This window comes from Alligator sinensis, unplaced genomic scaffold (genome assembly GCF_000455745.1).
Source record: "Alligator sinensis unplaced genomic scaffold, ASM45574v1 scaffold773_1, whole genome shotgun sequence".
In the NCBI taxonomy this organism is placed as follows: Eukaryota; Metazoa; Chordata; order Crocodylia; family Alligatoridae; genus Alligator; species Alligator sinensis.
Genome location: NW_005842403.1, coordinates 985,133 through 993,751, shown reverse-complemented (window position 1 = coordinate 993,751; position 8,619 = coordinate 985,133). Strand labels below are relative to the sequence as shown.

General features: G+C 49.8%; 1 long non-coding RNA gene across 1 annotated transcript; it reads right to left on the bottom strand.

The window, feature by feature from the left end:
• Positions 1–3,090: 3,090 nt before the first annotated feature.
• Positions 3,091–5,252, bottom strand: LOC102387033. Its single transcript, XR_324564.2, has 3 exons — positions 5,192–5,252; positions 3,963–4,093; positions 3,091–3,407 (listed from the first exon to the last, which is right to left on the bottom strand). It is a non-coding gene; the product is annotated as an uncharacterized LOC102387033 (long non-coding RNA).
• Between the last annotated feature and the right edge of the window lie 3,367 nt (positions 5,253–8,619).

The following is an 8,619-nucleotide window of genomic DNA, read 5'->3' as shown; positions in this document are numbered from 1 at the left end:
CGCCCCCGCCGCCGCCGCCATCTTGGCTCCGCCCCGGCCCCGCGCGCAGGCGCCTCCGCCGCGCAGCCTCATGGGACACGGAGTTCTCCCGGCGCCCCGCGGACTACAACTCCCAACAGCCCCGGCGCCGCCACTTCCTTACCTGAGGACCCCCCCCACCTCCATGGCGGCGCTCCCAGAATCCCGCGCGGCCGGGAGCGCTCCTCGCCCCCGCCCGCAGGGCTCGGTCTGAATAAAACGCGTCATCGCCGCAGCGTCAAGCTGCGCGTGCGCAAAGCCAGCGGCCCCTAGCTCCTGCGCCACGTGGTCTGAGTAGTAGCGTGCTTCTTTCATTTGACGTTTTCTTTAAAAATAAATAAATAAATAAAGGAATAAACAAGCAAACAACCTCCCCGAGGTTTACGTGAAGGGATTAGAAGGCTGCTCATCTGGGCCTCGAGGCTTCGCTTGCACACGGGTATAACTGAACAGGCCGAAGCGGGGCAGGGCCAAGGCGTTCTCAAGTCGGGAAGTGTCAAACCAAAGGTGCTGAACATTTTGGGTCTCGCACCAGCCAGTAGTCCTGTAGACTTGACCCAACTTATCTTCCGCACGATGTGTGTGCACAGGGGGATCAGAGCACAAAGGTGCACAGACAAACTTTTCACTCCTATTCAGGAATCTGCATCCAGACACAGTTTTAAAGTATTAACTATATTCATTATGAGGATGGTACTTAAAATGGCCTTTCTTCATCGATGTCATGGATGTTTTAGGGTCAGAAAGGACCTTGGTAGATCATCAAGTCCAACCGCTTGCCCTGGGCAGGAAAAAGCACCGGGGTGAGGTGACCCTGGGCAGGTGCTGGCACCCAGGGCAGGATGGGCACAGGCCCGCCAAGTGCCACGGTTGTTCTGCCTGCCTCGGTATACCGCCTGTCAGGTCTTTTTTGTCTCTTCCTTTATCTGAGCAGCTGGACTGTTTGATCGAAGGCAGAACTTTGTTCTTTGAATCCATTCATGCTTCTGAAGTCGGTCTGAATTCAGCTGCTCCCTGGATCGCAACACACCTGGTTGTTGTGGAGGTGTACTGGGAGTCAGGAACAGGGAAGGAACAAGCAGCAGAGGATAGTCAAAGTAACAAAGTTACTGTTTTCAGGAACAATAGGAAGGAGAGAAACAAACAAAACTACAATGTATTGTATTTTAAAAAAGATTAAAGCAGAAATGTTTCAATACAGGATATTTTTAGTTTTCCAGTCACCGGCACTACATTATATTTTAGTTTCTGTGTTTGTTACATCCTTTGTCTCTTGTTTGAGCTCCCTCTGGTGGCTAATTGACACATAACCACCTTTTAGTAGGAGTGGAGCAATGTTTGTTTTGTAGTCTTAATAGTCCAGGAAATACGAGAAGTGAGGATGGGGGGGCGTGTTTTTTGGTGATACATTTCAGGGTTGGAAGACATGCCAGGCAAGCTAAAGTGTCCTTCCTCAGGGCAGTGCCCAAAAAGCTTGTCTAACATGTCTCCAATAAAAGACATCCCCCCAAAACCCTCATTTCTTACATATTTCCCAGACCACCGCTGCTACAATGCTCCAACCTGATCTAGAAAAGTGCTTAAGCACATGCTTAACTTGTTGGGGGAGCGGGTAGTCTATTCTGTGTGATCAAGCCCTTGCTGAACTGTGGTTAAGAGTACAAGTGTGAATAAACATTATACTGTGATTCTCAGCCAGGGTGCCCTGAGACCTTTTGAAGGGATTCTTGGAAAGAGGTAAGCTAGGTGTGATGCTTTAAGGAGATAAAGGCAAGCTCGGGCTTCAGGTGTGGGGAGATAAGCAGATAAGGGCAGATTCAGACTCCCTGCCTAGCTGCTCCCAGGTCCCCACTTCCTTCCCACCCCTCCCTTCCTTCCCCTGCAAGGAATACAGGACTTTTTTGAACTGGGGTGCTACTCAATTTACAAAAGTTATCCAGGGATGCCTCCAATCTAAAAAGGTTGAGAACCACCACTGCATTATAGTTTACAGGATCAGGACCTAAACTGCATAGCTTTGGCCTCTATGTTGGCAAATCAAATTTGTTTCAGTGTCAGTGGCACCTTGCTGATACACCTCAGTTTGTTTTCTTGTATCTGTTTGCAAAGCACTTGTGGTTCTTTGTTGTTAGCAGTTTCATAAATGACTTTGGTTTTCCGTATCAGTCCCATCCCTTAAGGGTAAAAATAGGCATAGCCTTCTGGAGTAACCGCACAATAGCAAAGTGGGGAGGCTGCCTGACCACCAGCTCTCTCTCCAATCTTATGAACATAAGACTGGAAGTGGCTTCCTGGGCCATTGATTCCAGTCCCCTGTGTCTGCAAGCAACCATGTAGCTGCAAAGCCCTAAAAAATGTCCATACCAGTTGGTCATGTACACCACTGCCACAAAGCACCTTATGAAAACAAAACCATCCTACAAAGTGCCACAGGTAGAGGTGCCCTGCCACTGCAATGGCAGACAATTTGTTAGGTCAATATATGCTTAGATGAGGCTAGGTGGAAGATCATGCCCCATACTACTGAGGAAAGCAAAACACTGCAGTTTTTTTCCAATCTGACCTGATAGGAAAAAAAAATATTTCTAACCTCAAATCTGTGTGGTGTAACCCTTAGTGGAAAAAGCAATCCTTCCTTTCAGATACTTCTAAGTATTGGCAAGAACATCAGTGCACTCCAGCCAAAACTCTGACCACTATTAATGGCCAATGTCCAGTGCTTTTGGGAAGTGGGGGAAAAACAGATGCTAGTAAATCATTCATGAAGTGAAAAAAGATTAGCAGATCCAAATCATGGGATTACCAGTCATCTCCCACACAGCGTTAGTTACCTTTCAACCCTACCGGGGCAATAACAAAATACCAACTTAACGTGCCACATACGCCGATTATTGAGCCAAGAACATTATTGGCCTATCATACCATCCCCAGTCAAGTTTCCCCAGGCATGCCAAGGAATGCCAAGGAGATGGTGCAGACATACTATCTATTACTGCTCCTTCCTGCAAATGCAAAACAACATAGGAAGCCTCAGAATTTATAACACTTCACCAATGTGACAATGATCTAGAAAGCGGTCAAAGGGCATTTCAAGAAACAGGAGAAATGGCAAAAAATACCAGTGCACTATGACCATGGAAAGCAGTTCTGCTTGGGTGAAGTGATGAAGTGGCTATGAGCAGCACAAAGTTCTTTGGGCGAATCTGATATCTCTGCATTCCAAGAAGTTGACCCTTTTTTCTTTGCTCAGGAGCAATTTCATCTGAGACCTACAAATCTCAGAGTAGCAGGTTATGACAAGCACGAGAAGTTCTGCTTCTGTGCCATGGAGTAGCGTGTTGTTGTTGTAGTTGTTCTTGCCATTGGGAATGAGTTTATCCTTAATTGTGCTGTGATAAAATAAATAAATAAATAAATAAATAAATAAATTTTTTTTTAAAGTCACACTGGGCGCATCTACATGTGCAATCAATGTGACTGAACATACTCTGGCTCAATTTGAGCCAAAGTAAACTAATCCTGACATCATCATCTACACATGCATTTAAGTGCAATAATTTACTGAGGTATAGGATAGGACCCATGTCTGACAGGACTATCCTACACCAAAGTAAATTAATCTACTTTGCACTAATTGTGGCACATGAGTAGACATGCCCACTGTTAAAGAAATCAGTACATAAATATACCAGGGTGAGGTGGGAATGTGACTCTGGTGGGACTCAACTCCACAAATTTTGAATGCAGTCATACTAACAGCAGCTTAGTACAGTACCCATTCAGCTACAGAGCAATAGAGCATGAGCTGATCCTTATGGTCTTAAGTCAGAGTAAAACCTCAGGCAGACACTGATCTGGTGCTAAAAAGAGTAGAAATGGAGGTGTAGGAAATAATTTGATTTTGCCATAAGGGGTGTTAGAAAGTGACTGGGGTGATGTCATACGGTGTTGCCTGGCAGATGCTCTAGCTGGGGAGGCCAATGACCCAGTTCATCCTGATGAGCCACTTTTCCGGGTCAGATGGCATCTCCTCTGATACACCATTGCCTCCCCCTGGGCATCTGAGGTAGAAAACCTGTGGAGCAGCAAGGCATTACACAGGAACTGAATTAACTCCATGTGCAGTATTTCAAGTCAGCTCAGCAAACTGCAGTGAAGCATTTCTGCAGAATCCCTACACTCAGAAGGGAGGACATACGGGCCAGGAACAGTGAGGACTAGGGATTAAACAAGGGGCCAGGGAGAAGTCTCCAAGGAGTTCTGTTCTCAGGATGTGCTGGGTGCAGTTTGCTGCACTGTCTGCCTGCTTCACCTTGTCTGTTTTGGTAACATAGGAAGCTGTTTGGGGCAGGACAGTTTGTCACTCCAGCTGCATGCAACACTCAGCACCATGAGATTACAATCTTGACTGGGGCTCTAGAGGGTGTGGTACTACACAACCCAGGCCCCGTGGGGTTCTGTCACAGGCAGGGTCCTACAGGAGGGCCGTGATCTCCTCAAGGCCCCCTTCCCATGCCAAGTTGACCCAAGGGCACCCTCAGTTTCTCGCCTGCCACGTCTTTGATATTGAAATATGTTAGGAAGGCTGCCGTTTCCGCCCTCTTGGTCACATCTTGCTGTAGTCTCCGCCCTGTGGACTCCTGGACCCCTCATGGGTCCCGCTCTACAAATGGGTGCTTCCGGGGCACCCTAGCTTTAGGGGCTATGCATGGCTCCTGCCACCCCAATACCACACCCAAAGCCTCACAGACGAAATAGATGTTGTTCTGTTCAGGTCTACAATCTCTCTGGCACTCAGGCCCTCTGAAGCCCTGTCTCTCTCCGCATCCCCTCTCTGGGGCCTTCTCCACAATGTGGTTCTTCCTCAATATGGCTACCCCCTTCTCTGGGGCTCACCGCCACACTGCTACCCCCTTCTCTGGGGCTCACCACCACACTGCTACCCCCTTCTCTGGGGCTGGGGTCTATACACCCTGAATGCTGCACCATCACTGGCGCTGGGGTCCTCACACTCCGCTGTGAGTCCCCTATGAGGCCTCCCCCAAACCACCCGTGATAAACAACAACACAAAACACAAGCCCCTAGGCTATAACATAACTTAAAGCCGCCCGGCTAAAACCACATAGCTCAAACATCCCAGGGCTACCATCCTTTACCCAGCTTAGGCTGTACCTGCAGTCAGACTTCTCCTCACAGCTTTGCTCAGGAAACTCCTTCCTCTCTGGCTACTAACAGGGAACTACCAGTGTGGCCTGGGCCCCTGGGCTTTATAAGGGCCAGGCCCTGCCCCTTACAGTCAGCTGACTTCCTCTGGTTGCCCTGGCAACCCACAGCTGGGCTCCTTATTCACTGCTAGGGCTCTTTCCCAAGCAGTTTCTCCTCTTTAGGAGCAGGGCACCTCAGTGCTCTGCGACAGGTCCCCTACTTCAGGCGTGCAGACTCAGAGCCTGGGGTGAAGAGGGGTCAGGATTGGGACAGAATTAGTGGCTTGTGGGATGTCTGTGTCCCCTATCCTGCCATATTGCCAGGAACAGGCTTTCAGATGCCCTTTGCAATGTCCTGAGACAAACTTATCATATTTTTTGTGGCAGCAAAATTTGGTCTGTCCCAGGACACTTGCGAAGGACATCTGAACAAAAACTGCTCCATCTCAAGAAAGAGCAGGCTGTCCCACCAAAAGTTGTGTGTTTCCACCCTAGGTGGCACTACAGGTAAATCTCCATGTCCAGCCACTCGCATTCAGGTATGGGAGCACCGAGTCTGAGATGCACCAAGGAACCACAAGCTCTTGCCCAGCAGCAGGGCAGGGTCTAGTTGTGGTAGAGATTTGACAGCTGGGGCAGCATGACAGGACTGGAGCACACTGGGGACATGTCTACATGAGACGTTCACTGAACAATGCAGTGAATGTCTCAGCATCAGCATCTACACATGTGCTGCTATTAGGCTGGAGTAAAATAGTTGACTCCACAGCAGGATAGTATTGGAATTACTGCAGAGTAAAAAACTCCACAGCAGCACACATGTAGATGCTGCCCTGGCTGGCTGGGACATGAGTGTGCTTCAGCATGGGGGCTGCTTGCTGGCTAGCCCTGCACTGAAGCAGCCCTAGACTGTCAGGCTGGCCCTGTGGTTTCCCTGCCAGCCAGGGCTGCTCCACCCCAGCTCGGCATGCTGCAGTTCTGGATGCACATTCAAACAGTGTGCCCAGGAGCAATAATCTCTGGAGCAATAAACTCCAGAGTTTTGCTTCACATTAATTGTACATGTAGACATAGCCTAGGATGGCTGAGGCAGTCAGAACTGGCCTGGCAGGAGACATGCATTGGTGCATTGGCAAAGCAGGGACAGTGAAGGTCCAGGCGGTTCTGCCAGCCATTTGTTCCATAAGAGAGAATCTCGTGCTAGAAAAAGAATGTCTCAGGGGAAAGGGCGTTACCTCCCAGCACTCTCCCAGTGACTGGCCTGATTCCTAAGCAAAGGGGCCTGTGATCAGAGTCTGTGGGTGACTTTGCATTTCTTTTCTAGCTCATGATTAAAGAACCTCATAACCCCTTTCTCTGTCTCTGTTTCTCTCCTTCTCTGTTCACAGCGTGGTGCTCTGTTGGGGGAAGGAAGTCTGTCTGGATCCCAGCAAAGAGTGGTTTAAGATGCAGAAACAAAACAGGAAAACTCCCTGAACAACACATGCGCTGCAGGGCTGAAACAGCAGCAGCAGGACCCAACCTGGGCTGCATCCTCTGATCGCTGATGTGAGCAGTAGGGCCGTGCGAGGCTTTGGACAGAGCTTCGGATCCGGAGAAGCTTCAGATGCTTCGGGGTCCAAAGCAGCACATCCGGGTCCAAGTGAAGTCCCACAAGCACCCATGGCACCAGTTTTGCTTGTCCGCAGCTTGAGGGGCAGTTCCCCCCAAACCCCTGCGCCGATCTTCTTCAAACTTGGCAGCCTTTGTGGCCTCAGCATAGGCCACCACCCGTGCAGTTTTCACCCCACTATGTTGTAACACATAGACGTGACATGAGTTTGGCTTTCAAGAATTTAGGGTACAGTCCCCCCCAAACCCCAATACCAATATTCTTGAAACTTGGCAGGCTTCATGCTCTGCAGAGTCTACCACCCCTAAAATTTTCATCCAAATCAGACAAAAAACAACAAAGTTATAGATATTTAATTGATTCCCCATTATACCCTATGGCCAGATCTCCAAGGCGGCTCCAAAGCTTCGGAGCCGCTTCAGCTGGATTGAGGCGGAAATCCGGTCCAGAGCTCCGGATTGGATCGTGGCCATCCAAAGCGGCCGGATCCGAAGCCGGATCGGATCACTGCCGACTCACACAGGCCTAGTGAGCAGCAAATGTCTCCTCCATTTACAGAAATATGGAGACCCAAGGAGAGTGACTATCAGCATGGCATCACTCAGGAGAGTCAAAGGCTTCACCCCACCAAGGGAAAATGGATTCCTTCTTATGAGGCTCACATGGTGAGAGGTTTTAATTTCTGCTGATTTGAGTGGCTACAGTTTTGGGATTGTATTGTAACTGTAGAAATCCCTACACTAATTTAAAGTGTTCATCCCGGTTGGTGGGACCAGAGCAGATCTGGTTGTAACCTAGAGCTTGGATGTAGACAATGAATCTAGCCCTGTGCTTAGGATGAAATCTGGTGGTGACGAGGGAGCTGTATATCAACGGCTTCCCTTGTGGAGAGTCACTGTAATAACGCCTGCTGCTGCAGCTGTCTCAGGAGAGCTGATCATCATCTCTCCCATCCAGACATTCACATAACTGGTGTGCAAACCAGCCCACATTATACCTGTGTTAAAATGTAGTCTTTTCACACTGTGTGTGTATCTTCAAGTGCAATTTTTTCAAGCAGCAAGCCAAAAGAGCAGGAACTGCAACTGCAGACTCACTCCCAACACCACACAGTGCAGACTTCCTGCTCTTTGATACAGATTCATGTCACCCCAGCCACGGAAACAGCTTGCACCAGTGCTGTCATGGCCCCAGATCCATCTTGCTCCACACTGCTCTAACACTTCAGCTCCACCCTGTCAAGCACAGCATGACTCTGACCTGAGTTACACTTTGCCTAGCAGAGCACTGTCCTGGCTGTACAGCTCCCCAAGCCAGCGGAGACGTGCTTTGGATCCTCCTTGACCTGCTGGCATCTTGAATCCTGAAGAGCCAGGGGAGAGGGCCCTTCCCTGGACAGAAAAATGTTGACCAGGCCCCAGACCCACCCTGCCCAACACAGGCCTGGCCCCAGACCCCATCCTGCCTGGCACATGACAGCCCTGGCCCCACTTCCACCTGCCCCAGTGCTGCCTGGCTCCCTTCCATGTTTGTGTCTCTACCTGAGGGAACATTTCCAGCTCCTGATGGATGCCCATTCCAGGGAAGAGCCAGGCTGTATCTGGAGTCAGGCTGTAACAACCCTGCCTTGGCCCAGGCCAGCTCCTGGCAGCCCCACCCCCTCTCTGCTTGCATTCTGGTATGGTGCCCTGTTGCCAAGTGTTTCTCAACAAATCCCACTTGAAAACACTGGCCAGCTCATTGCTGCCAGTGGTGCACCTGTCCTGGAGGGTAGGGGCAGGGGG